This window comes from Argopecten irradians, chromosome 10 (assembly GCF_041381155.1).
Source record: "Argopecten irradians isolate NY chromosome 10, Ai_NY, whole genome shotgun sequence".
In the NCBI taxonomy this organism is placed as follows: domain Eukaryota; kingdom Metazoa; phylum Mollusca; class Bivalvia; order Pectinida; family Pectinidae; genus Argopecten; species Argopecten irradians.
Genome location: NC_091143.1, coordinates 7,957,727 through 7,979,307, shown reverse-complemented (window position 1 = coordinate 7,979,307; position 21,581 = coordinate 7,957,727).

The following is a 21,581-nucleotide window of genomic DNA, read 5'->3' as shown; positions in this document are numbered from 1 at the left end:
GGATTATTTGAATTAACTAAATTGACAGTTCTTTAGTCTACCATATGCATGTTACGAACCCAATGATAAAGTCTCATATGTAAGAAGTTATTCATTGAAAGTACTTGCTAATTAATTGTTTGCTTCTTCGACCACTGTGACCTTGAATGAAGGTCATTGTTGTATTATTCAGTGGACAACGTTTGTGGTCCTCGATCCCAATACGATAACTGATGTATTCTCTGTGTAAGTTCTGTTTACAACACAAGTGCATGGCGCATGGTACAGGAAATGGTGACACCGGACGGACGCGCTGTACCACGTTATTTTTTGACATTTTCCAAAGTCACGTTACCATTAAATACGCATTGAGGCGTAATAAATAAAGTGAATTTATAAAGAAGTTTAGATCTGGTACCACATACGTATTTAGTCTATGCAATGATACCTTTCTTCTTCTCTAAAGCTCTACTGGATCCCGCTCTACTAACCGCCACGTGACTTTTCGAAGTTGCGAAAATAACCTGACACACCGGGTATAATTGGTACACACCGAGTTACGCCAGCGCCTCTGAAAGTTGTGTACATTATTATATTTAATTGTATATCAATTTAAGTACTGACACTTCGTGATGCTAAATACAATGTTTAACGGTGATATTCAAAGCAAAACAATAGCTTAATCGCGCAGTCATTTAAAAATATATATCAAAGAATAAAAAAACAAAACTTTCTTGCTACGTAACTAGCTAATTCAGCATCACCAATTACACCCAGTGTGACAATGTGACGAAGCAGCGCGCTTGAAACAAGTTAGGTTGTACAAAAATAGTTTTTAACATAGAAAAGGGAAATAATATTATCCATAATAAAGTCGATTCAAAGATTGTTTTTATTTAGAGAATCTGCAAAAGCAAACACGGAAAGAATATAGACCGTTTCGCCAACGACTATATATTTAAGGATTTGTTATCACTTGTCTAGCTGACATTTTTGTTGAGAACAAATACTTATCTTCATAGATTTTGTCCCTGTGGCTCGGGGAGATATATGATTATTCTCAAGAAAAAATGCCGTTTGAATTTGTTTTAATTTATGAACATTCTTTTTGACTTCTCTTTTTTAAAAAAATCAGTTAGAATCATTTTGTATTTTGTAAAATTGTATTTGGAAAGTGTAATTTTATAAATATAAGTTTAATAACGTGTGTTCATTCCCTCTGTATAAATTAATTTGACATAATAAAAATATGTTTAAATCAAACAGAAGTGACATTTCGCTGACAGGTAAAAAGTGATTTTATGGCCATTACATCAAAAATAATATAGATAATATTGACTTAATCTATTTTCCTTACGTAATAACCTTATGGGAGGGGTGACTCAATAAGCAAGCAAAATGAATACAAACACAGAATGTTTTGTTTTATTCATTCAGTTGTTTGAACTAAAACTTGAACAATATATCGATGAGTTAAAACTAATATAAGATGGTTCGCATGAACACAAGAATCAATGAGATATTTTTAGGGTAAAATTCCGATTACTTTCGATTGGAACCAGTATTAGTTTTATTAGGTATATCTATATACATGTATCTAGGAAAGCTTATCGTTGTCATATTACGTTTTCCATTTGAATTTTAACTCCAGCATATATATAGTTCTACCTCTGAAACAGTAATGATTCTATACCAAACTTAGGTGACATTTTAGTTAAATCTAAACCTGGCTTGATATATTTATATCACTAATATACCTATTTGTATATAAATACATATAAATTATACAAATTAGCATGATTGTCGTTAATGACAACTCAGTTAACAAGGCGGGAGACAAATTAGAATTAACACCTGCCCGCTATAAGTAGGTCGCTATTTCCTGATTATCTGAACGCTAACTTCTGCCACCGTTACATAGTCATCGAGCAAAATTACATATTTCTAAAAGGCACACCGTGAGTTTAACTGTTGATAATCTTGGCACACATATTTATCCCATTTGCACCTCTTTGACCAAAAATAGCAGGAAGTCCCACAAGTCGTAATTACACCCATTAACACATCACACAGTTTCCATGAACCTGTGGAGAGTTGACAAAGCCTCTATTGACGACGAAAGACTTAAAGCTTGCCGCGCTGGGTTTTGTCAATTTGATGGATATTGCGACGGCGAAAATGTTGATACCCGCTGGGAGTTCGGACATTGTTGACCAAACTGTTTGTTCAAACTGACCGTTTGACAGGTTCAAACATATCAACTTGTGATCCCGAGAGAGCATGTATCTCTACACTATTGCCTGTAAGTAAAACACGGGTCATGGTGACGAATATCTTGATTCTCTAATAATCATAATTTTCCTCACTTATCAGCAAACGAAATCGACAAAAGCAAATTAATGCATGTGTAAATAAAGTATAACCACGAGTCTCCAATATACACTAAAATTAAAAATACGTATGATTTATTCAAGAGAAAAAGTACTTCTAACGCGCGGAAATGTACAATTTATAATTTTGTTCATGACAACGTATGATTATTTTCTTGATTCAAGTCGTATCTTTACGAAACTTGTTTTGAATTGAAATTTTATCGCAAGTTTTTTTTTATTTGAATTTGACATTAAACAGTCGCTTTACAATATCAAAATCTCTGCTAAGCGGGAAATAAAAAAAGACATAAAAGTTCGGAACAAATCAATACATAATGAGAAAAAGCACGTTTTATACCTATTTCTGTTGCGGATATATCACTAAAATGTTCATGTTTTGTAGTCTCAGACGATACCACAAATGATAAATAATTTTGTTGGCATTTAAAAACAAGCAAAATAGCAAAACAATGCATTGTCACTTTCAGATTTTAGTAAGACAATAAAAGGACAATTCGTTACTTCATCCCTGGCAGAATGCGAGTCGAGCGATAAATTATTTTTATTTACTAACTTTATATGTTTACGTTCGTTGTCAAAGGAATGTCCGATGTGGGGATTGGGTGGGAATATAAACGACGACCGGATATAACCCGCGAGTGTCTTATGTCTGCCGAGGTGATATGTTTATGACAGGTTTCGTGTCACGTGACTTCCGATTGAGTTTAAGTGTCTGTCTTTTGAAGCCCCAGTCTGGGAAATTCTCGCCATTGATCGATCACTGGGGACGCTCTTTATCAGATTTGACATTTTAATATACAAAATGTCGGCAGAATTTCTGAACTGTTTGTTGTGTTGTTTTACTTCCGTGGAAATTTATAGTTAAATGACGAATGCAATGTTATAATTAGTATCTAAACAAATCATCGAAACGTGTACATTAGGTTGTAAATCCAATGCTGCTTGTTTTAAATGAGCCTGAGAATGATATCTTTGACCGAGGCAACCAATTTTAGTTCAAGAAGATATTCTTCGTGTAATTTACACGTTAAATAATGAAACATGTTAGCAATGAATATTTACAAATGCATGTTAATCTCATATAGTATTATTTTAGTATATGACTACCGTACGCGTAGAAGCTGAGAGATGAAGTTATTGTAAAGTTTAAGACTAAATAGTATCTTACCTGATTATTACCAAATTTTATCGATTTTTTGGAGAATGTTCCTTTTCGCTCGATTTTGTTTTGTTTGCCTGATTTATTTCATTTGATTAGTTATTTCGGATTTTTAGGCGCCCTTGTGAAAATTCACTACCTTTCTGTTGAAAAAAAATGAATATATACATATTTCAATTTTTTTTATGATGACGCGTAGCGCAAAACAATAACAAAGTGCTTTGTCATGTAGCCATGTATTTTAATTAACAATTTAAGTAAGTCTACTTTGATAGAGAACCTAGCCATGCAGTATATCGATACTGGTCCTACATGTATTACCAATCAAAAATGGCGTTCTAAAAATTATATGTTTTTTGATTGGCAATTATTTCAAGAGCTGTTGTCCGTTTGATGTTTTTTTCCTTTTATAAATAAATCAATCTGTTATACATGTTATATTACCAAAACTGTTAATGATCAATGATATCACATCATACTTCAAATCATACTTTACAATCAGGATTCGTAGCGGACTTTTTATCAAGTTAATACACAGTCAAACTATAATATATAATATATGTATAATATGTATATATGGGGCAGGATTCGTAGCGGACTTTTTATCAAGTTAATACACAGTCAAACTATAATATATAATATATGTATGATATGTATATATGGGGCAGGATTCGTAGCGGACTTTTTATCAAGTTAATACACAGTCAAACTATAATATATAATATATGTATGATATGTATATATGGGGCAGGATTCGTAGCGGACTTTTTATCAAGTTAATACACAGTCAAACTATAATATATAATATATGTATGATATGTATATATGGGGCAGGATTCGTAGCGGACTTTTTATCAAGTTAATACACAGTCAAACTATAATATATAATATATGTATGATATGTATATATGGGACAAAGAAGTAATTCAAAAGTGTTGACAAAATATTGTCGAATTTTCGAGGCGATCTGCCAAATTACAAATAAAATTACATACCAGTATTGGAATATTATTTGTTCTTTTTATGTCTTGATAAAGGCGCATATCGCCTCGAAAATTCGAGAAAATTTTGACCACACCGTCGGAATTACTTCATTGCCCCATTTCACTATTTCAAATAATTTGTATTAAATAGACATAGACAGATACAGTGTTATTTGGAACCGTTGATAGTACCTCTTTGACCATATATGTAGGTATATATCGTGAGAAATGACGAAGACAACGATGTAGATGATGATGATGACAAAAAGGGAATGAGGCGCATCGATATCCTTGTCATCAGTAGTGTGATACTGGTAAAGGGAAATGACAAGGCAAATAGACGAGCGACAGCAGTAAGAGGCACAGACGCTAAAGTAAGAGGAAGTGGACATGTATAAGCATCTGTAGAATCTGTGTGGTAAAGGAGGACACGGAGGATGATAACGAGGAAGAAGATAGAGAGGAAGAATAGAGGCCTAGGAAGGGAAAGAAAACTAAAATATGAATTTAGATAATCGCATGTGGATTGAATGATAAACATGTTTGGGGAGGAAGGGGAAATAGGAAGATGAGACGGAGGATGAGGGACTGAGCTTCAGTGTGATTAAGAATATGCAGCACAAGTTCTTCTATAGTATTGTGTATGTACCGGACTAGCAACCAAGGTCATTCTAAACTTTGATATATTTGAGATGAGACCGGTTTCATGAACGCAATAATTCGCAATAAGTCTGCCTTTTTTGCTACATTTCCCAAAACGCATGCGTAGATAATAGCGTTTAAAATCACAATCGGGAAAAGGAAATATATAAACGAAATAAGGAATAATTGGATTCCACTGTCTAGGAAGCTGATTTTTATTACAAAATGTTTGTCTTCTACATTTTTTCATCCATTTTATTTGATTTGAATGTGTTTATTTCTGTCAATATGTGGCTGACATTTCAGTGCCAGTTTGTTGTATAACCTAATTTCCCAAATGTGTGATACAGGGGACAAAGTGAAATATCGCAGAAGAAATGGAACACCGTAAAATGCCACATGTCCAATAACAATCTGATAAAATTGTTGCTTTGTTATTGATAAGTCACGTGGTACACTTTACCAGAAAGTCCTCAAATGACGTTTTTCTAAGACTTATACGTAAAATAGAATCAATTATATAATTCTTTGCCAAAATATAAATAAATACATATGTACTGTATAGACATGAACCCGAGTTGTCTTTGGAGGTGGAGACAAGCGTAACAGACAACCATACTAACTAGGGCTAGAAGAAACCTTCCCTTTGGTGTGGTGACTGTGTGACATGGAATATGTGAGGCCACGTCTATTAGCTTAGTGTAAATATAAAACTAAGGATAGAATGTCACCTAATCTACCCAGGCCAGGGGAAAACTACGGTTAATTGAAATCGCTAGTAGATTTTACCTCTTAATTTATAATATAAGTTAAAGGTAGCAATCCGTGCAAACAAAGGCAGCGATTCTTCCACACAACTGCAGTCCCCCTTCCAAACAAAGGTAGCAATCCTTCCACACAACGATAGCAATCCTTACAAACAAAAGTTACAATCCTTACAAACAAAAGTTACAATCCTTGCAAAATAAAGGTAGCAATCCTTCTACACAACAGTAGCAATCCTTCGGCACAAAGGTAGCAATCCTTCAAAGAAAGTAGCTATTCTTGTAAACAAAGGTAGCAATCCTTCAAAGAAAGTAGCTATTCTTGTAAACAAAGGTAGCAAACTTTCGACACAAAGGTAACAATCCTTCAACACAAAGGTGGAAATCCTTCTCACAAAGGTGAAAATCCTTCCCACAAAGGTGGAAATCCTCCTTCACACTAAGGTGGAAATTCTTCCCACAAAGGTGGAAATCCTTCCCACAAAGGTGGAAATCCTTCCCACAAAGGTGGAAATCCTTCCCACAAAGGTGAAAATCCTTCCCACAAAGGTGGAAATCCTTCCCACAAAGGTAGCAACACTCCCACACAGTTACTCTTGCAAGAAAATGACAGTATCCTTGTAAAGTAATACAAATAAAGATAAGACTGCGTCAAAGGCAGTATTTCATACAATGCATGAATGTAATATCTGTTCCTAGAATCAAATGTTGGTGACGTAATCTGTTTAGGAAAGATACTTCCATTTTTTATTCAAAATCAATTTTTTTGAAAATACTTGAATAATGACACGTTGTTCTGAATAATTTTGACCTATAACTTGATGAATATAGGTTTCTTTTTTCTTTCTGTTTAGCGGATAGGGAGCTTCATATACTGAACAGTTTCATTAATACATTTATTGCTTTAATTTATGCTCTGATAGGTATATCGGTATATCATATGAGTATTGGATTCAGGTGTTTATGCATATGTGTATGCCATGAGACATGTATGTTTACTGCATATCACGGCATGGCTTTTCGGTAAGTAATTATCTGGAATGGACACTCGTGTCAACAATTATACTGGAATGATAATTCGTGTCGGGGAGATACATCGTACTCTTTTAAGCATATCCATCACGTGCTATATAGATTCACGTACCATACAAGATAATTTGTTGTCACTCCTGTGAACAAATAAACAAAAATTACTACAACTATGACAAAGTTATTTTCTCACCAGCCTAACGATTAGATTAGCGTAAGCTTTAAAATGACATTTTTATTAGGCACATTAGCCAGTTCTCGCTAATTCCCACTATCGCGTGAGCACAAAAAGGAACAACTTAAGTAATTCTATGTTCCGGGACATGTTGACGCATTGTACTGTTATCACCCTGCAAATGTTTAAGTACTTAGATGGAAATAAACAAAGTCCCAATAACATTTTCTAATTAATTATACAAGGTGTATAATAGACAAAACCAACATAGACAGCGATTATATCGCACGAGTAACACTTAGGAGGCTCTGGAAGATATTCATCGCCAGTCGAGCGTTCTGAGTATTCTTATTCTTATGGTTTTTTTCTCGAAAAACAAAGAAACATCTTGATAAAACAAAATGGTGAGAATGTAACTGCTACCAAGTATAATTGTGACTGGTTAGATGTTGTTACTTCTTTGCAAGGTAAGTTGATAATGTGACATTACACTGTAATTAAAAAACCCATGACATGACATGACATATTTTATTTTAACTCAACAGTATCGTCACACGTGTAATATACATTGTGTATATATATTTGGTTTCCAACAAACACACAATCACTTACCAGCAACATTTACAGTCCTGAGATGGGCTGTTAAATATTCTTAGCAGTTAATAGGACAATGAGATATTCTTAGCAGGTGATAGGACGTTGAAATATTCTTAACAGCCTTTGAACATTCTTAACAGATGATCGAACATTAAGATATTCTTAGCAGTAGATGGGACATCAAGATATTCTTAACCGTCGAGGAGATATCAATATATTCTTAACACTAAGATATTCTTAACAGTTGATGGGACATCAAGATTTTCTTAACCGTCGAGGAGATATCAATATATTCTTAACACTAAGATATTCTTAACAGTTGATGGGACATCAAGATTTTCTTAACATTTGTTGCATTTATTTCTGGACACCAAGATATTTTAGCAGTTGATAGAAAGTTGTTGTATTTTTAGCAGTAGACAGGATTTCAAGATATTCTTAGAAGTTGATAGGACATTAGTATAGTCTTAACGATAAGATATTATTGGTAAAACGTCAAAATATTCATAGCAGTTGAAAAGTAGTTAAATGCACTTATCACTTGTCAGGACGTTAAAAACAAAACCCTGTATTCGTAGTTTTGTAATTTTTTTTTCGAAAAATCGATGGTCAAACAAGGAAATGAGAACAATCACTAGAAGATGCTCGATAATAACAAAGACCGTGGAAACAGTTCTGATTTTCATTGCTTGGTATTTGGGTGACAGGGGCTTATATGTTTTGCGTAATACAGATATACCTTAAAATTCCACTTTACAAACGATACACTATCAATTTTGAAGGGTCCTGCAATAGGTTACATGTACATCAACGTTAATGCAGATTGGTCTTGTAAATGGTACTATTTTTATATGAAGTCTAACGAAAGGCAGATAACTATACGGAATGGAATATGTTGAAAGAACTTCGAAGAGATTGTAGTCAGTACGTTTTCAGTACCAACTCTTGTAAAGTACCTGTTATCACTTGCGTTCAAGCATGGAACTTTGATTCCGGCCACTAAAACTGGACGCGTCCTTGATTGAACATTATGTAAATCACTTTCGATGGTACAGATGTAAACGCCCGAGGGGTCCTAGAGTTGGAAGAGTTGGAAAACAAGAATTCCTGGAGAAAACCCATGGCTCGTGACCGTGTAACGTCCGTGCCGGGGATCGAACCCCGGCCTGCTAGATGAAAGACAAGTGGCTTAACTACTAAACCACCCGATTATCCTCACAGGCACCTAACCATTTGTCCTACCATCTGGCTTCTCTTCTACAGCCCCGAGTGTAGTAATTTACCCCCTACTAATGACACCAGTAATTGTCGATTAAGGAAATGTACCTAGGTGACATTCGAATTAAATAATTTTAAAAATATACCAATTAAGACCGAATTGGTAAAATTGGTGTAAAGTACTAAAAGAGAAAAAAACCTTCACTAATATCCCTATTTAAATAACGCAGGAGGTAGGCTGTCGCAATTAAAAAGAAAACAAACGCGAGAAACAAATTGTTGCACGTGTTATGAAGGCTTTTTTTAAAGTATTGTCATCTTTCAATATAACGATCTTCTTTTTTTTCGTTTTCATTTTTATTTATTCATTTCAATTAATTTCCTTTCCTCATTTTGTTGTAGTTATTAGCTGTGTATGTAACATATTGTTTTGTAGGGTTTTGTAATGTTTTCAATTGGTTTCAATTAAATCGTCCACGATCGTTATACTTTAAATGTCAGAAGAACTAAACTAAAGCTGGGTTGCGAGGAAGCTGAATATCCTTAGAATGTACAAAGTTGGTTGTACATATTACACATAAACTTCTATTAAACAAATTGGAAGAGAAAGGAAAACGCAGGTGAATGAGTTTTAAATTGTTGTGACGATTCTGTGAACTGTGGAATTATCAAGGCAAGCTAATTTGTTGGTTTTGTATGCAGTGGACTGCTCCATAAACCGTGGGATGGACGTAGATTTGATGGCCGGGTTATTGTCGGACAGATAACGTCCTTGTATGGGGAAGGTGTGCAACTCTTTACCGTACAGGACCGTTAGGTAGCATTGGCTATGCGTACAATTCGTGCTCATTTCATATAGAACCCAACTCTGAATAATGACGCACTGTATATATATACTGAGCTTAAATTGTTAACATCTAAATAATTATAGTGTAGACGATGGCATATTCTGGTAATTGTCATTTGTTGGGAGAGCTCAAGAATGGACATTATGCAAAATGTATAATCATAGATATATTATTGTTTTAAAATGAATTTGGAAGTTAAAGTCAAACAGACATCGAGAAAATGATTGAAAAAAGAAAATACTATGTATTCGAAATATTAATCTTAAAAATTAAAACTTAAGGATATGTAATTCAGGAATGAATGTACATGGTGTTATGAGATATCCTCCGCCTAGAGCAGAGTAATTTTGAAGATTAAATGTGTTATATTGTACGGCGTGGTTAGTTACTAGATGTCTAGTGGCCGATATGAGAAGAAACGACAAATCTCAAAAAAAAAAAAAAAAAAAAAAAAAAAATAATAATAATAATAATGAAATAAAGAGTCTGAAATAATACTGTCGATCTCCTCGTGAAACACTATATTTCCCCGATAAACGTACAAATCCCCAAGCGAATCCTTTGATTATCTAAGAAGAAAAATGTCTGTTCTGTTTAGCCTAGTTCTATGACTATGTCATGTGGTATGATATGACCCTTATTTTAACTAGAAATGTATATATACGGAAATTCGATGACGAATCGGTGGAAAACAATACGTCTTTCAGAACACCTGGTTATGACCACGTTACAAGGGTCTTCTGACAATGTCGTGGTTTTCTTTTTCTTTCTTCAGCCTTTGTCACCAAAAAGTCAGTCTGGAGTTCATTAATGTTGTTTTTCGTTTGTAGGATAGCGGTAAGACAGAACATCATGACTGGCAGAAAAACCTATGGTTAAACAGAGCAAAGTGGGGTTGGTGTTGTTCCTATTGAGTCCTCTGTGAATCCCAGCTTACCTCACGTCACGTATGCTTACTGACTCTCGGCTTCGTTTTGACCTTGTGATTGTGTAAAAATGCTATAGTGCATGTTTTTGGTAATCTAATAGTAAACTGCAAACCACTAATGTACCGTTACCTTTAATCATTGTAAATGTAAACAGTAATGAAATAAGACAAATCTAATGAAAAGTTCAAAGAGAATAGTTTAATTATACCCTACCAACCTTTAAACCTCAAATATTTATTTTATCACGTATGAAAATGTTATACTTACGGCAACATACACATGTAGTTGTTTTCTTTTATACTTATGTGAATAAATAGTACAAGAATCATCTTGACAAAACCTATCAACTGTACTTATTCCTGGAGAAATACATCTAAGGCCACGCCAAGACAATAAAGTATCCCTGATCATGTTTTTGTTTTCTATAAAAATGTTTTGTTCCAGCTACAATTCGATTTTTATTCAATGTTTAATTGAGTTAGTTCTGTACACGCCAGGCTTGCGACTGACACGTAATTGCTTTCAAGGTTTCAGATTTATTTTCGAAGCAACACTCTGGCATTTTTTACAGGTACGTAGCTAGCAATGAAAGTGACATTAACTTGTTCTTTTTCTGTAATCTCCTCGGTTTATCGTTTGTCTTGATTTAAATAAAAAAAGCGAAATAGTAGTACAACTAACCCGTCAGTAGGAGAAACTGTTGCGCACGCGTATTAGAAATGTATATATTTGTGCACTCTTTATATACATACTCTTTTCATTTTTTAATTTGTTTCAGAAAAAAATGATTTTAACGGGTCTTTGTTGCGTCAGGTCAATACAAAAGAAAAACTATATTGGTTAAACCAATGACGTTTAATGAGGTCTCGTTTGGCCTATACATTACATTATGTTGCTATTCTTGTACTTATTTTAATGTGAGTTGGGGGACACCGTATCGAATGGTTTAAGCACTTTTGATATATCAACCTTGACTTTTCTTGTATAGTTTTTAACCAAATCTTGTTTAAGGCCCGAATCTAAGTGTTATTTGATTTATTTGCAATGCATTGCGACGTATACCAGAAAGGTTGTGTAATCAGATTTGAACATGAGATACAGCGTTAGAGGTTCCTTGGGAGTCGCTCGGTATCAAAGTGGAAGAAAATGCTGAATAAGGACCAAACGTTTTCTGTGAAAGTCAACTTAGACTTATCATGTGCTTTATATTGTAAACATACTTACTTTAGCAGAGTCAAATTTTATCATGTGTATCAATGTGGAAACTGTAAATTAGGATTTATTAGAGCCGATATAAATTCACGTAATTCCGTGGTTCAATATCAGAAAGACACTTTTACAAAATATATCTCTGTACATAAATAAGCGCTTCAAAGACAGCCCAGAAAACTTCAAAATAAAACTACCGCTAAAATAGGTACGCTTACAGGTTTGTAAAACAGCTATAATAAATATAACAAGACATGGAGAAAAGAAAGTTCATTAAATGGTTAGCTCCTTCTCTGGGTGATTTCATTGTGAAGCAGGAACTCACATTAGAAACGACGATGTTGTTCCATTTGTTGTTACTGTACCATGTAGACTTTAATCTGAAAACAGAAACTGGCAATAAACATTTTGGTCCCTACAGAAAATGTCCAGAAATGAAATTAGGTATGACGGTTTTAAAGTTCTATGGTCAGTGACTTTTTGTATTTTTGGCATAGAAAAGTATTTCAAGTCTTCTTCATATTTTTTTCTGCCTCTCTAAGTTTTAAACTTTCGATATTTACCGACTTTTGTAAAGTTTGTAATCGCAAACATACAGTATTAAACAATTGAAATAAAATTTTGATTTTAGCGTGTACACATTTAAAATAGCTCGGAAGTATCCGAATTCGTCCGATCTATTCCGATTTGTACGGGTAATGCCGATATTGACCACGTGATACGGCTCAGGAGGTTCCAATCTACATGTATACGGGTATCGCCGATGTCGGTCACGTGATGCAACTTAGTTTTCCGAGAATACCCGAAAGTTTGAAACATAACGTTGACTGTGGCAGTTCTTTCAAAACGTGGGATATTTCATGCGACATTTACCGCTATGTTAATAGTATATTTGTGCTTTCATGGATCTGAACCATCATACATAAGCATCCATATTAACATTGTATGTTTTATGAGAGTTTGTGATGGTGAAAATTAAGAAATACAACTGAAAGTTATGTTGAACATAATTATGAAAGTTTAAGAAATAAAGAATTGCCATTGTTTATAATTATATTTCGTTTTATAATATCAATGTTAATATTATATCTTTTGCTATTATCTTTGCATGAATAAACTCTCTTGTTAACGAAATTGATCGTTGGATCCGAGATGCCCAAGGCTGCAAGTCCTGTCTAAAATCCAGTTATGGAGACGGACATGGCATCTCCGGAATCAATAGATTTTCGTCCAGTAGCAAGACAATTGAATAAGGAAACTCGTCTATTTTCACCCTCAGAATCATTTTCTCATGGACGGCCGGAAAAAGAACTACTTTATTTTCTCTCATTTTATTTGATTTTTTGATACGGACAATTTTTCGCCCTATGCGAGGCGCCACCTAGTAAATCTAGTTAGACCAACGAAATATGTTTTTTGTCCGAGAAATCTCATCGACCAGAGAGGGATTTTCACGCAATGGTTTGGTCGCAGTGATAAACAGTTGTATAATTATTTACTACGGTTTGGCGTCCATTATACTGTTAAGGCTCCGTGACAAATATTTTCGTCAGAAATAACCCAATTATGTGGAGCTGATGGATCAGGACGAACCAGCCGCAGATCACGGATTGAGAGTCATGCCTAACAACTGTCACCGCTAACGGACCTGGATAGACATTCATCGTCAGTCTCTATTTACATTGATTCATTAAGAATCTGTAAATGAACTATTTGAATTCGCCGAGTAGATTTGCAGGCCACAATCTAATGAGTCGTTCAAATGTAACTCCAATCAAAGCCGTTATCGTCGTTAGCGTTTTCAATGGGATATTTCTTTAGGAGACATTCCCAAACAGATTCCGGTATGGGAGGAAAGCCTCCTGCTGAGAGCTCTATTAGTAACGCAGACGAATTAATACGAAAATGGCGAATAAAAGAAATTGCCAAAACTTCGTCTCCATCGTGACGACGTATTCTGTCCATAATTTGATAACAGTTATCAGCGGTGCTTGGCAAAATTAAATATACATCAAAGTTAGAATAAATATTTTAGTGTCGTTGATTTACTGTTGAGAGATAATGCAGTTTCCTTCCTCACGAATGAGAGGCCTGCTTGACCTGAGCATTTACTCTCTTTGCACGCTAATATAATTTTTATCCCCAACGTCTTCTTCAAGGGTGACAAGTGAATAAAGTAACTTTTGTATTGTCAAATAGTAGACAATTCATATTAAAAACCACTGGCATTGACTAAAGCTGTGGTATTCATATATGATACCACTGACACAAACAGACAACTACGTAGAGGATATTCTTTGTTGATGAATAACAGTTATTTCGTCGAATGGTGTGGAAATTTATTCGTAAAAAGATATAAAAGGTGCCTCCATACGAGATGCTAACTGTTATTCAAAATAAAGAAGGGATATTCTACTTATTACAGTGTGTGTCTCTGTTCTAGGTCTAAACTAGGCTTGTTTCTACTAGTTCATAGTTAATGAACGTTTATGATTAATTAACATGCTTAAGGTATAGCGTCATATAGGTTATCAAATATATTCATTAATATATTTCTTTAATTATGTATGTTTTAGTGTATATACACTTCTTTTTATTTCTTTTTAACTTGAAGAGTTAAAGATATGATTGATTGGGGCAAAAATGTCGAAATAGATAATCTAATGTAACACATTTATGATCCAACTATTGAGAAGACAAAATCAATAGGAAAGATGCGCGCAATTTTATATATTTTGATTTGATAATTAAAGAAAAGTCATTACCACCCGTTACTGTAAATGCTGTATTCTGATTGACCAATATTGAATAAAAACATATCAAAACTTAAATATTTTCAATCGGATGAAAATATGTCATAGATTTTCACTATAGAAAAATAAAGTTCACTCTGAAACAAATAATTTAAAAAAAATCATTTCAGTCGATAGATTATGAAAATAAGATACCATTGATAATAACACACCGCTGGTTTTGACAAATTGTATAATATTCAAATAAGGTACCAATGGGTTTCGACAAATAGTACAAAATCAAAAAAAGATACAACTAATATTTGCATGATGTGTATCATAATAATTGATAATACTCAACTGGCTTAAATCTTAAATCTTCAAATTAGATACCACACGACAAATACAGATGGAAATTCATGTTGGATCCAAAACTAGTGTTAAAATATTTACGTCACAGATCAAACATTATTGAGAATGAAACGCCGCCGTTATTATATATAATATAATGATTTTCAATAATTCTAAATGGAAAGCGTGGTCCCTAAATGCAATTACAGCGTGTTTGAATATGTAGTTATCTTTTTGTTGTAAACATTTGAGACGTTTATTTTTGTTTAATTTTCAAATTTTATTTGTATGTACGGTTTATTTGCTTTTAACCATACTTTGAAAATCAATAAAAAAACTACTAGTATATCTATTATAGAATGAGTACATTGAGATCAAATGAAACAATATACGATGAACATTATACATTGTGTACCTGTATTCAGGGCTGGTTTTGATAAGTAGGACGTTTGTGATTAGCGTAGTAAACAGTATATAGCCCAAATATCTTTTTTGTGAGAAAATCCATAGTTAAAAAATGAATACATATCTAGAAATCACACTGATATTATAATCTACCCTTTGACATTATCGCATTGTCATAGGACGCAAATAAAGACATTGAATGTAAAAGTTTAATGCCACTTTTTCTCATTACTTTTCTTGTAATTGTGTCAATTGCAATTCTACGATTAGTACTGAACTTTGCTCTATTTGTCACGCTAATATTTCATCTTTTTTTTATTCTTTCCGAAGGATGTATTTGCATCTCTCATAAGTAAATAAGTGAAACAAACAATGAATTCTTCGCCGTTTTCGCTAAACGAAAGAAAATAAAAACATCTCAATCACAGAGGCCAAAACAAACATGTGTCTTTTAACCAAATCAATCTTGACTTCTAAACTAACTGAACGCTTGAGTGAGATTATTGCTTCTCTTGATTCGAGCATCCATATGTCCTTAGGCTAGCGTAGATGACAGTGTCAAGCATGGAAAACCATTCAGCCATTTTGTATTCCTACGCAAAATTAAACGATCTATCAGCTCAATTACACTCTTTATACCGCCCCGCAGCAATCTGTACGGCGAGGTAAAAGATGGCACGAATTATTTCTTGTCGATGCTCAGATGGGAACACAGACAGAACACTCGGAGGTGGAGTTAATTGAGGGCTTCTGGGACGAGGCGGTGAAGCGGCTGACAAGTTCTTTGTGATGTGCCTCGTGATGAGGAATTGATATGGACATATGTCACAACAATAGGAGACTAATATTCGACACAATGTTGGAACAAAGAAATACGGATACTTAGGATGTATTCACATACAACAGCTCAGTGAGCTATGGGGATTTTTGCACTCCTTCTGCGAGTAATCACAAATGTAAATGTGATCTCAATGTTGTTAAATCATATATGCATACTATTTATATATAGTTTAAGAACATAAAACATCTCTGGACAAATTAGACGCCATCACCAACATTGTTGAATTATGTAATTTTGTCTAGGGTTTATAAATGATCTATCTATATATTCAATATGTTTGTAGAGTATAATGTTGTAATTATAAATGTTGTTGACGCAGTATTCCAATACAGATAATTGTATACAGTTCTCATCAATCTTAATTGTTTTACCATGATTCTTTTTAATTTCATTGAAAATGCTACTTACTTTTAATAATCCTCATTTTTGGATGATACATTTCGAAATATGGTCAAAGTTTTATATAATAATCGATTAGAATGGTATAGGAGAAGGTTCCTCCGCGATGATCACAGCATTGGTCAAAGATCTGATAAATGTACCTCAGTAGGGCCAACACAGGCAACTCCTATCTCGGTGTAAATGTATATTAATTATCTCATACGCTTTGTTATAACACAGTTATTTATATATATATATATCAGTAATTCTCCCAAACTAACGGGATGAATGATTAAAAACCAACAATGATAAACATGGTCAGAAACAAGGCGATGTTCGATTGAGTTGTGTTTTTACTATCTAACTATTAATTATTTTTAAAAAATCCTTCTAAACAAAAAAACAAAACAATTGCCTTTCGAAAATTGAAATTTATCGTGATTGGCAATGAAGTCCAGTGAAGTCAAATTAACCTGGGGGATTTTTTTAAACAAGTCTTCTTATATACGTATGAAGATATTTTTGATTATATGTCGCTAGCTTAAAGTCGCCGTAGTTGACACGTGAAAGAAGTTTAAATCACTATGATATCACAATCTAACATTACCCGGACAGGTTTGTAACACGACACTATCAAACATGTAATATTCTGACATCATGCGCTAAACCATCGTCACTCTGTAAATGCGCAATATTTCGTCGCACACGAAACCAATTTATACATCAACTTATATACACTATACACTATGTATTTATTGCATCATAAAAGTTATTTTAACTTCTGTTTTAAAGACAGAAAGATAAATCATATTGCGCTAACGCGCACTATGGAATATGTCTGCAGTCTTGTTCACATTATGTATATTTGTTCAGTGGTTCACTTTTTCCTGGCCAAAAGAAAAGAAAAAATAGAACCATTAACTGTCAAATAAAGCAAAATGCCAAGAGAATGTAACTATAATGTTAAAATCAGAACTTAGTGTTGAATGCCCTTTCATCTACGTAAAGAGGGACATAAATAAAAGTTTGTTTTCCACACCTTTCAGATACAATTAGTATTATATGCGCCACAAACCATGAATCAGCAGGTTTTACGATTTTCCTGACAACCATATATTTGTTGGCCACGATTTATAGACTCCAATAGAACAAAAATTCTTCTTACCAAACATCAAGGAAATAGTAAATATATCACTTTTGAAAAGGTTTACGATGTAACAATTGAATTAAGACACAATAAACATTATTTTCTATACAACAAGCCAGGTATCTATATATTTATATTACCCAGAGAAGGGCACTGTAGGCATTAATAGGTCTGGAATTAAATACATTATATTATTTTTATTGTATTATCGTTCCTAAGTGATAAATAAATGTGCAATGATTTGAAATAAATAAATAAATGTATTGAGAGTTCTTTAAGGTTAAAGGCAAGAATTGTAAAAAGTTGAAAGGGGTTTTGTGCACTCTTAAAATCGAATATCGTTAAGTCGCAAACTTGTTACTGGGTAAATAGGGCGAGAAAATATTCCATAGAGCCTCATATATTAACGCTGTTTTTTGTACAATAGACCAATGATTACTGTTTTACTTGTTCCTATTCATCCTTCCCTTATTCTCTCCGTTTTTCCGTATTTTCTCACATTCACCAATGAATATTGTTGGTTAAGTTCCCCTTTCAGATGAATTATCGTGATTGTGTTGTGACAGTCCCACAATATAAAAGATGTGATTGTATTCCACATGGATTGATGTTAAGTTTGAAAGATAGCTTGTGTTGTAAATGCGATTTTACTTGCTGAATTTGCCCGTGTATTTATTTATTTGCTTATTTGTTGAATTTTCATTTGGATATAATTCCATTCATAGGGTGGTCGATAAATGTATGAATGGAGTTCACTTTTACTCGCGATGTTCTGATATAACTGAACTAAGGTATAGTCTAATTGAGCATTGATTAGAATGTATAACGATTACATTAACGAAACGTTCAGGAAGCGTTTGTAGTCTTTGGTTTTCTGTCAGGTATTCAGTTGATATATTGTAGTACGAGCAGTTCAATTAACCATTCATTAATGCAAACTGAATGGAATCCTGTTTCAATCAAATATATTACCTAGGACTTTCTCACGTAAAATTCTAAAAACAATGCGAATGTCATCAATGGCGTCATTGAAAATTGGCGAAAATATCCGTAGGCTGCGAAAATACTCACATTTACAGTACACAATGTCGTTATGTTAAGTGAAATAACATGACAATTTTTCACACTTTAATTTCACAACGTCACTGTCATCATTTGTAATATTTGTGGTAAAACAATTACTAACATATATACTTGTTAAATTCCTGTAAAGAGAACTTGATGGAGATTATTAACAAATAAGTGGATAAATATAGGAAACTGTTCCATGTCAGGGTAAAAACTAAGCTAATATTAAATTGTTTCTGAGTGCAAGAGAAAAAAAGTAAGTGTAAATATTACAATATATGATTATGTTAAGTGTCATTCGGGAGGGTAATGATCACATTGTACGGATTATAAGGGCTATTACTGGACTTTTATTTGAAAGATGCTTTGAAAGGGTCTAGGTAGCGAAAAAAGGTCCAAATGACTGTTGATATATTATGTGTCAAAGCGTATTGTATTTTAAGTAAAATGTTTCTGTTTATAGAAGGAAATACAATTACAATTTAGTTACAATTGATAAAAATACAATACTATTCTGTGTTCAAAGTTATTCTCTGTTTAATTTTTTATTTTAAAAACCCATATTAAATATTTTCCATCTATACTGTGAATAATGTCAGAATGATTTATTTTCAAACAATGCCGTTTGCCAAGACCAGTGCTAGCTGATATAGTTCCCATTTTGTAAAACATTGGATAATCGTTGCGGCAAACCAACCCATTAATTGGTTGAATAGATGGCAACATGGAGATTTCCACGTGTCATTCACCCGCGTTCTGTGACCTCAGACGTCAATCATCTCCAGAGAGTAGGGGTATCTCTGTGTTGGTTCTAAATGTGTTTGGACGCTTAATGTATATAGGGATTCATTTACAGCTTTTGATAATTTTGTTTACATTGGTTTATGTGGCCGAATAATCAATATTCTAACTTGTTTACATAAGTGCCCTTCGAAAGAGAGGGCGTGTTTTTCACTTCAAAGCCATAACAAAACGGGTTTTCATACGCGGATAGTTCGCCGTGATCCTCTTTAATTGAGGATGGCGATCTTTGAAATATTATGACAGTTGCTATCAAAATGTTTGTACACACAATATCAATGCATAATAACATTTGTATTACAACAATGTTTGTAATTTAATATAAAAGGTAAAGTCCAGCCCCCTTTATTACTTTAATGATGCCTACACCGTGTGTGGCAAACGTACGGCCATCTCCATTCTGTGTGGCCCGGATCAAACTGTCGTCTGCTTAGTACAAAACTCTTCAGTCCTTTTATAGGGCCCCTTATGTCAATGATAATATAATTCATTTGTAAATTGAAGAAAACGCTTTTTAATTGAAGGTTAAAACTAAATACACACTAAATTAATACTGTAAAGTCTATATCATTTAAATGAAACATGAAAAGATAGCAGAATGCTGAAATAATCACCACTGCTAAATGAAATCGCTGTAAACAGTGTTAAAAGAAGGCCGCTTAAATCCTTAAAAGAGCTTTAAAAGCTACAAGAAAAACTATTTGAATTGTCAATTAAATGATCAAACAAGATTTATCCAAAGGGTGTGATGAAAAGAAGACGCGAAAAATAGCATTCTTTTCAATTTACGATTTTATTTCTACTCATTTCAAATGACATGCACTAAACGGAAACAACAAGGGTATATTACTTCAGAATATTTCAAGTTCAACAAGGTACAGAAGACGAAACAAATATTTGGGCATATCCATGTCCATTCTGTTGGCCAAATAAAGCATCTATACATTGTACTATAAGATACGTATATGGACTCTCCTTTAAAATTGCGAGATATACCAATCCGAAACCAAAAACTGTCGATAGAATTTCTAAACTAAATTAACTTACTGGTGTTCAACATATTTTTCTTGTAATTTTGGCAAAATGGTAACACGATAATATGAAAAACGTTAAAATATTCTGACGACAACCAATAAAGGGTAATGGCTTATAATGCTATCATGCACAACATGCACTGGTATCATATAAAGGGGATATCTTAGATATAGATCATCAAGCTTAATGGCTGATGATGTTTAAATGACATTAGGTTTGATCTCGTTTAAAATACAGGAGAATAAAACACATTTTCCACGAGAATAACCGCACTTTCGCGTGTTTAAACTAATATTTGTAGGAGTGTCAGTTTTCAACCGAAAACGCTTTCTGTTCCTGAACACCAGGACCCTGAGTTACATGTATCTGCATGACAATTGCTTATTTATGTTACATCTTCTGATCGGGCGATAGTTGTAGAGTCAGAGAGATATGTGGCGATTTATCATATTAGATAGTAAATAAAGAACTGTGAGCTTCTGTTTCCTTAGCATCTGTCTTGATATCATCATGAAAAGACCCTTTCCGATGTGTCCGTCCTTATCTGAACCTGACTGTTTTCTTCTTTGACACTCTTCCATGGGTTCGTTTGCATATCGGGGAAATGAAATACAAAATGTATATATATATTAATTCAATAATACATTGATTTCAAGTATAAGTATTTTTTGCTTGTTGTTTATTTCCAAATACTGACTGTAGGGACATAGCTGTTCATAGAAGTTGAAAATACAAAGCCAGCTATTAGTAAATATAAATATAAAAAAAACACTGTTAAAACGCTTGCTTGTGCATTTTTATTACCTGTAATTTATCCAGGTTTTCATATGCAATACACATTAAATAATAATTTCCTTATTATCATTCTCACTGGTACCATCCACAACCTCCTTTA